The sequence below is a fragment of the Erythrolamprus reginae genome, chromosome 2 (assembly GCF_031021105.1).
Source record: "Erythrolamprus reginae isolate rEryReg1 chromosome 2, rEryReg1.hap1, whole genome shotgun sequence".
Classification (NCBI taxonomy): domain Eukaryota; kingdom Metazoa; phylum Chordata; class Lepidosauria; order Squamata; family Dipsadidae; genus Erythrolamprus; species Erythrolamprus reginae.
This window is the reverse complement of record NC_091951.1, coordinates 41,738,371-41,747,639: the sequence shown is the minus strand read 5'-3', so window position 1 is coordinate 41,747,639 and position 9,269 is coordinate 41,738,371. Positions and strand designations below refer to the sequence as shown.

At 42.0% G+C, this 9,269-nt stretch overlaps 1 non-coding gene across 1 annotated transcript; it reads right to left on the bottom strand.

The window, feature by feature from the left end:
- Positions 1–3,508: 3,508 nt before the first annotated feature.
- TRNAL-CAA (transfer RNA leucine (anticodon CAA)) lies at positions 3,509–3,619 on the bottom strand. The gene is made up of 2 exons: positions 3,582–3,619; positions 3,509–3,554 (listed from the first exon to the last, which is right to left on the bottom strand). It is a non-coding gene; the product is annotated as a tRNA-Leu (tRNA).
- Between the last annotated feature and the right edge of the window lie 5,650 nt (positions 3,620–9,269).

Here is a 9,269-nt window from a genome sequence, read left to right as displayed (position 1 = left end):
ACGTGAGCTTTGATAGATCAGACAAAAACAGTCAATATTGCATTAAAACTTAATGTAGATAAATACTGCTATAGGGAACATTTGTTTGTTTGTTTATACTTAAACTGTGTTTAATATTTTTATTTATTATTTATTGGATTTGTATGCCGCCCCTCTCCGGAGTTATTTATAAATAACTCAAGTCAAATAACATACCTAATGCTCTTTTTTTGTCGTATTTTTCACCCAACAATAACCCTGTGAACTGGGTTAGTGACAGGTCCAAAGTCACCCAGCTGGCTTTCATTCAAGATTGAATGCAGTCACACCATTGAGACATTAGAGCACCATTTTCCTTCCAACCTGCAGCATCCCAAACTACAAGAAACTATATCCTGGGGATGTTGGCAAAACTACAAATATACACTTATTTATACCGCACCAATCTCTGTAAAGTGGACCAGAGCAGGTGGAGAGCTAACTCTCTTGGTCACAGATTTCTCTAATCACCTTTTTTGTTCTCTGCACTTTTTCTAGAGTCTCAACATCCTTTTTGCATTGTGGTGACCAAAACTGAATGCAGTATTCCAAGTGTGGCCTTACCAAGGCCTTATAAAGTGGTGTTAACACTTCACGTGACCTTGATTCTATCCCTCTGTTAATGCAGCCTAGAACTGTGTTGGCTTTTTTGGCAGCTGCTGCACACTGCTGGTTCTTATTTAAATGGTTGCCCACTAGAACCCCGAGATCCCTCTCAGTTACTACTATTGTGTGAGGTACCACATATACTGTACCTGTGCATTTTGTTTTGGTTGCCTAAATGTGGAACCTTCCATTTTTCACCATTGAATTTCATTTTGTTTGAGAGCACCCAATGTTCATGTCTGTCAAGATCCTTTTGTATCTTGAGCCTATCCCCCCTGCTTCCCCAGGGAGACAAATTTTGTTGTTCTTCAGTCATTTACGTTGTGTCTCACTCTTCGCAACCCCATGGACCATATAGCACAACTCCTTCTTGACATCTTCCATTGTCCACCAAAGCAATCTTAAATTAACAACAGCAATAGAGTAATCAACACCTGGAATGCACTATCTGACTCTGTGGTTTCTACTCCTAACCCCAAAACCTTTAACCTTAGACTATCTACAATTGACCTCTCCCCCTTTCTAAGAGGTTTGTAAGGGGCGTGCATAAGTGCCTACTGTCCCTGTCCTACGTTCTATTGTCTTCTATCATTACTTTCTATCATTACTCATCCAATGTTTTATTTGTACAAATTACCATCCTATAATTATTTGACAAATAAATAAATAAATAAATAAATAAATTCACACTCAATGACGCTTTCTATCTAGCCACCACATCCCCCGCTGTCCCTTTCTCCTTTTGCTTTTGTTTTGTATTTGAGCTTCAGCTTCAGCAGTTCGTTTGTTTGTTTGTTTGTCAAACATGCATAGGACAGTAGTAATTTGTATAAACATAAGGAAAAAATAGATAGGACAAGGACCGTAGGCACAGCGGTGTGCTTACGCATTGCCACGCCCTTACAGACCTCTTAGAAATTTTTGATTTTTGTTGATTTTTGAAGATTTTCTGTTATATCATTTTTTATCTGTATTTGGCTGTGAGCTGCCCAGAGTCGTCTGGGAGTTGGGCGGCATATAAGTTCATTCAATCAATCAATCATTCATTCATTCATTCATTCATTCATTCATTCATTCATTCATTCATTCAATCAATCAATCAATCAATCAATCAATCAATCAATCAATCAATCAATAAATAAATATTTTTTTTAAGGAAAGGAGGCAAATTAAGGAAGGGGGGGAAAAACCCCAACACTCTAGCAGTATAAATATTATATCTCTGTATAGCACCAATATATACGTGATAAAACAAATAAATAAAAATAAAAATAAATAAATAAATAAACATTGTGGAATGAATACAGAGTGAGCTCGGTGCTTTCCAGAAGAGGCTAGAGAGTCATCGGTTGCCTTACAGACCTCTTAGAAATTTGTCCTTGAAAAGGACTGTTAGGGTTGATTTTTCAAATTTTTCTGTTATAACATTTTTTATCTGTATTTGGCTGTGAGCTGCCCAGAGTCCTCTGGGAGTTGGGCAGCATATAAGTTCAATCAATCAATCAATCATTCATTCAATCAATAAATCTTTTTTTAAGGAAAGGAGGTAGATTTTGTCTCTTGCTACAAGAAACAAATTGGAATCACTTTATAATATGTAAATAGATACTTTGTTCTTGGGTTAAAATGATTTATACAAGAAACAACCCCAATTTGGTGGTGGGGTAGGAATGTTTGTCTGGTGGCGGGCACAATTCACAATTTATATTGTAAAAAATCAATAATTTTTTTTTTTTAAAGGAAAGGAGGCAGATTAAGGAAGGGGGGGGGACCTCAACGTGCTAGCGGTATAAATATTATATCTCTGTATACCACCAATACGTATGTGACAACACAAATAAATAAAAATACAATAAAAATAAATAAACATTGTGGAATGAATTCAGGGTGAGCTCGGTGCTTTCCAGAAGAGGCTAGCGAGCCATCAGTTGCCATGCATTGGACAACTGGTTCGTTATCTCAGTGTTTCCCAACCTTGTCAATTTGAAGATATCTGGACTTCAACTCCCAGAATTCCCCAGCCAGCATTCGCTGGTTGGGGAATTCTGGGAGTTGAAGTCCAAATATCGTCAAGTTGACAAGGTTGGGAAACACTGTGTTATCTTATGTTGCTTCAAAAATATCCTAAATCCTCAATTCACTTTCTCTTTGAAAAAGATTCTCCAGATTCCTTAGAGGTCAGTAAGGGGCGAGCATAAGTGCACTAGTGTGCCTTCCGTCCCCTGTCCAATTGTCTCTCCTATATTTTATATATCTTTTCTCCCATCCATATATCCTTCCTCTGCTCTTCATTGATGTATTCTATTCTCATATCTCTTCTATCCCTTCCCTGATATTTACTACTACACGTTTTTATTCTCTTTAACTTTCAATTTGTATTGGACAAAATAAATAAATAAATAACATAAATAAAAAGAAGGTGAAGAAGCTCACTCAACCATCTATGTTAGGGAGAGCAAATGGAAGATAGGATCGCCTCCGGATCACCTGCCCCCCCTCCCGATCACTCGGGATCACTTGAGACAAGATCGAATGTACAGCTTGTTAAATCGTTGCGATCTCTTGCTGGGCTGCTGGCTTTCTTTGGCTCCGTCTTTCTTAAGCCGAGAGGTGCGATCGGGGAATAAAACCACCGTAGTTTCATTTTGAAGTCTTATTTTATTTTATATTTGTAATTTTATTTTATTTCACTTCTCTCTTTTAAAAAGAGAGAATCTGCCGTGTTGTCGCCTGCGCAATGGCGTTTGCGAGGAAGCCGAGTCCAGGGCGAGACATTGGAAGGTGAAGGGGAATGGATGGCGTGGTTAACTCGCGTTTGCTGCAGAGGTTTATAGAGAACCCTGAAAGGCGGTAGATTTGGGGTGGGTGAAAAAAAAAAGGATTATGTCAGAAGTGGGATTTGAACCCACGCCTCCATTCGGAGACCAGAACACCCAACACTGGGAAAGGAAGCGAGCCTTGAGTCTGGCGCCTTAGACCACTCGGCCATCCTGACATCTGGGGAAATGAGCTTCTGAAAGTCATTACCTAATTGATCCCGTGCTCATTTATTTGCGCACGCGTTTTGGATCTCGTAATTTGGAAGCGTTCTCCTTCCTTGTCACAAGGCGCCGCCTTTTGGATATGACAAGAGAGAAGAAAAGGTTGCACAAACTAATTCCACTCACTTCCTTGTAAACAAAGACAGGAAAACATGCTGCCTGGCTAAACACTCTTTCCTCTTACTCAATTATATATAATTGCAAAATCAAAATCATTTGTCACATGTTCGGAGGTGCTTGCAAAAGTGTACAACAAAGCCACTATTCTTCTTATTAGTGTTGTTTAATAATACAGGGTGCGCCTGTTTTATTTAAGTTAATAACTAATGATTTGCTATTGTTATTAATGCAATTTCTCTAAATGTGGCGATTTAATTTTTTAATACAGTAAATATTGATAAATATATCTAAACAGGTTATTTCGGGGCCCTCCATTTTTAAATGTGGGAAGGGTTTCTGGGGGGGAAACAAATGCTGCTCTATTTATTTTTTATTTGTTTTGTCAAATAGTACTGGTGGTATACAAAGATATAACAATATATTTGTATATTTATATATGTGTGTATGTATGTATGATATGTATATGTATACATGTAGTCTGCGGAGAGGGCTGGCATACAAACCTAATAAATAATAATAATAATAATAATAATAATTATTATTATTATTATTATTATTATTATGTCAGTACAACACAGCAAACAAGATCACTATGCTGAATTTCGTATTTCATCACCACTCGGGCGCTTCCCAAGCACCTAGGACTGAGTGATGTAGTGGCGAATTATGTTTGCCGATCCCAGTAAAGCGGCCTTTTGCAATTGACAGATGGAGATTTTGTCAATTCCAATGGTTTTCAAATGTCCGCTGAGATCCTTTGGTACTGCGCCCAGCGTGCCAAGTACCACTGGGACCAATTTCACTGGCTTATGCCAGAGTCATTGTAGCTCGATTTTTAGACCTTCGTATTTCACTAATTTCTCCAGCTGCTTCTCCTCAATTCTGCTGTCTCCTGGGATTGCGATGTCGATGATCCATACTTTCTTTTTTTCCACAATCAGAATGTCTGGTGTGTTATGCTTCAGAATTCGGTCAGTCTGAAGTCGGAAGTCCCACAGTAGTTTTGCTTGCTCATTTTCGACCACTTTTTTGGGCTTATGATCCCACCAGTTCTTTGCCACTGGTAAATGGTAGTTCCGGCACAAGTTCCTCTCTCATCTGCCACAGCAACATGTCTATGCTTGTAGTCAGTCTGTGCGATCTTTTTGCAGCAGCTGAGTATGTGATCGATTGTTTACTCAGCTGCTGCAAAAAGATATTATTATTATTATTATTATTATTATTATTATTATTATTTATTAGATTTGTATGCCGCCCCTCTCCGAAGACTCAGGGCGGCTCACAACAGTAATAAAAACAATATAGTAGTAGAGGTTTGCCCAGTTCTCTTGCTGGTAATACACATAACATCTTATATATTGTTCCACCATTGCATTAGCATGCTCCACTGTGCCATTCGTGCTCGTTTCTTTACAGAGTCTGCACTTTGGATTGTCTGTTGATTTTTCAATTCTGGCTTTGACAACATTTGTTCTAATGGCCTGTTCTTGTGCCGCCAGTATTAGTCCTACTGTCTCCTTTTTGAGTGTTCCACTTGTAAGCCATGACCAGGTCTTTTCTTTATCCACTTTGCCTTCAATCTTCTCCAAGAACTGTCCATGCAATGCTTTGTTCCGCCAACTGTCCATATGACATTGAGTTACATTTTTTCTGTACTGGTCCTTAGTTTGCTTCACCTTGAGAAGCTTCCTATTGTTGACCTCCATCAACGCTGACTCTTTGCTCCCCTTCACGTAGTCAGCTAATGCATGCTTCTATTATTATTATTATTATTATTATTATTATTATTATTATTGTTGTTATTGTTATTGTTATTGTTATTGTTATTGTTATTATTATATACACTGCTCAAAAAAAATAAAGGGAACACTTAAACAACACAATATAACTTATGGAAGAGAATATTTGTAGCTTAGGGTTGAACTGGGGTGTGTGCATTTCTTTGGTGCTCTCTGAGTTTGATTGTTTCCTTGCAAATGTTCCATTATCCAATTAGGTAACCTCATCCGCCACAAGTAGTAGCACTGATGATGTTACCTACTGGGATAATGAAATGTCTCCAAGAAAACAACCAAGCTCAGAAACCACCAAGGACTTCATATGGCAGTGATGGCAAACCTATGACACATGGGCCACAGGTGGCACGTGGAGCCATATCTGAGAGCACACAAGGCATTGCCAATGTCAGCTCCAGCACACATGCACGTGCTGGCCATATGATTTTCGACCTTATTTTCAGTCATTTTTGCTCTTCCCAGGCTTCAGAAAAACCTCCCGAACTCTGGGGATGGCAAAAATTAGCCCAAAGGGCCTACCAGACGTCCGGAGGCTTCAGTGAGGCCAGTGCACATGTGCGGGATGGAGTGGGGGTGGGTGGCAGCAGAAGGGGGTTATGCATATGCATGGGGGGCATTGCATTATGGATGTGGGTGCGTGCAGCACGCATGCTATTGTATGTGCGCACATTGTTTTGGCACCTGAGCCAAAAAAGGTTCATTGTCACTGCCATATGGGGACTTAGCAGGAAAAAAAATATTGATAGGGAAGGTTGTGTCTGTGTTAAATACAAGTAGTCATGATTAACACCAATCCTTCTCTCCATCAAACACTAGAACCAGACAGTGGGCCTGTGGGTTAAATTAAATGTGCTACGGTGTTTTGGGATACTTTTGTCCACCATTTTAAAAAGATGAATTTGTCTGTTTTGTTTTTTTAATTTTTTAATTTTTTAATTTTTTCCTTTCCCTTTTAGCTTTTTCTGGCAATCTTCAAGTACTACAGGTAGCCCTCATTGGTTGCTTAGCTTAATCCCCAAAAAGCTTGCTACCTGTTGCATTTGAGGTTCCAATTTTCACATACCCATTTGCCCTGCAGTTATATCACCACATTTTGGGTGTTCAACAGCCGGCCTGCATTTACAGCCGGTTTCTGGCAAAATCTACTACACAATGTGTTGTATCCTGTAATGGCTACCTTGTATCACTGTAAATAGTTTGTTCCTTGCTAAAGCGCTGCTGAGCTGGAAATCAGGAAGTCGCTCCTGATTGGCTCAGACGTGCCCTGCTCTTGCTTTGGCGGGAACCGCAAATGTATAAAAGAAGCGGTTTCTCCCAAGCAGAGCAGACGGTACTCGCTGAAAGTCACTTACCTATGCTGAGCTGAATAAAAGTACCGTTCTAAACCAACCCTGCCTCTGGGTTTACTTCACTGACGACGACGGACGAAAGAAACTACGCGTGCAACATGAACAATCTCCAAATCGGCCGGGCTCCTGAGTTCTTCGACCCAGAAAAGACTTCCTGGGACGACTACCTAGCCAGCTTCGAGATCTTCCTCGAGGCAGCAGGAATACAGGACGCCGACGCCGATCGAAGATGGGCCATCTTCCTAAATTACTGCGGTCCAGAAATCCGCGCCCTCGCCCAGACTCTCACTGACCTGCTGCCGGCAAGATCCGTCGCTTGGGACGTCCTACAAGACAAGCTTGCGATCCATTTCAGGCCAACAAAACCAGCCATGGTTTTCCGGCACCAGTTTTCTAGAATGGCTCAGCGCGAAGCGGAATCAATCAACCAATTTGCAACGCGACTTCGAACGGTGCTTGCGAAATGCAAGTTTGACAACCCGGAAGCTCGCCTCACCGATGCCTTAGTCTTTGGCATGAGAAACGCCGCGGTCAGGAACAAACTCCTCACCGAAGACGAACCGACCCTACAAACAGTGATTAAGCTAGCGCAAACCGCAGAGGTCGCCGACGCCGCTGCTAAAGAGCTGATAGATCACGAAAAGAAAGAAGTCATCGCCAAGATAGACTCCACGTTCTCCCGCGCCGAGGACCCAGATGACCGCAGCCCACCAGCTCGCAACGAGGACAGCTGTTTCCTGCTGCAAGACCAGCTGAGACAACACAGACTTCCTCACCCCGCCACCCCCTGCGCCGGCTGCCGAGGAAACCATCAGCGCCAACGTTGCCCCTTCCGGGACGCCATATGCCGCCGCTGCAACCGACGCGGCCACATCGCCGAAGCCTGCAGAGCATCAGCACCGGAGGAAACCTTCTCCACACCGCGCCACCAACGACCCCAGAATCAAACACCTCAACCGCGAGAAAACCGACCTTTCCGTTTCTCGAGCCGTAAGAACTACTCAGCCGCTAACCGCGACTACTCAAGAGGTAACACTCAATTTTCCGTGAATACCACGGCAACAAAAAATGGGGGCAAGATTGTTATTTCTTTACTTTTAAATAACAAGCCATGTTCTATGGAACTTGACACGGGGTCTAAATACACCATTATGCCGTGGGAAAAGCTTAAATTGTACATGCCTAGCCTGTCTAAATCTGAGCTATTGCAAACCTCGTTGGTAATTAGAGACTTTCAAGGGGGGATAATCTCTGTTCTGGGCAAAGTGAATGTACCTATCGTATTTAAGAATGTTAAATGTACCCTACCCATGATTGTTGTTACAGGGGCTAAACACTCTCTCCTGGGGTTGGCTTGGATGGAACCTTTGGGAATTGAAATTTCTGGTATTTGCAATGTTAACTGTGATAGCATGCCTAACTTTTTACAAGAGTTCCCTGAAGTGTTTAGCCCCACCTTGGGGTCGTATAAAGGGCCCCCTATCTCATTTTTCCATCGATCCCAAGGTCCCACCTGTCCGGCTCAAACCTCGCAGGGTACCCCTTCCGCTACTCCCCAAACTTGACCTGCAGCTGGATAAGCTCATAAGCCAAGGCATTTTAGTTCCTGTGGAGCAGGGACCATGGGAAACACCCATAGTCACCCCTCTAAAACCGGATGGCTCCTTAAGAGTTTGCGCTGACTATAAATCTACGCTAAATAAGGCCCTCCAACACCACCCTTACCCCATTCCGGTGGTACAACAACTCCTGCACTCCCTGGGGGAAGGGAAAAGGTTTGCAAAGATCGACCTCGCCCAGGCTTATCAGCAACTGCTGGTCGATGAAGCGACAGCAAACGCGCAAACGATTGTGACCCACAGGGGTGCCTTTAAATGTACCAGATTACAGTTTGGAGTAAGCATAGCCCCAGGGATATTCCAAAGCATAATGGAAAGATTGTTATCAGGGATTAAAGGGGCCATTCCCTATTTTGATGACATCTTAATTGCAGGAGAAAACCAAGAACAGCTCAACAAAAGGATTAGGGAAGTATTCCAGAGACTTCAAGACAAAGGGTTGAGAATTAAGCCTGATAAATGCGTATGGGGAACCAACAGTGTAGAATTCCTAGGTTATAAAATCGACAAGGAAGGTATCCACCCCACCACTGAGAAACTGAGAGCTATTGGAGAAGCCCCAGAGCCACAAAATAAGACTGAATTGCAAGCCTTTTTAGGCCTTCTTAATTTTTACTCCATTTTTTTAAAACAGAAGGCAACAGCAGCAGAGCCTCTACACCGTTTGCTACAGAAAGAAACCCCTTGGACATGGGGGAGAACTGAACACGAAGCCTTTGT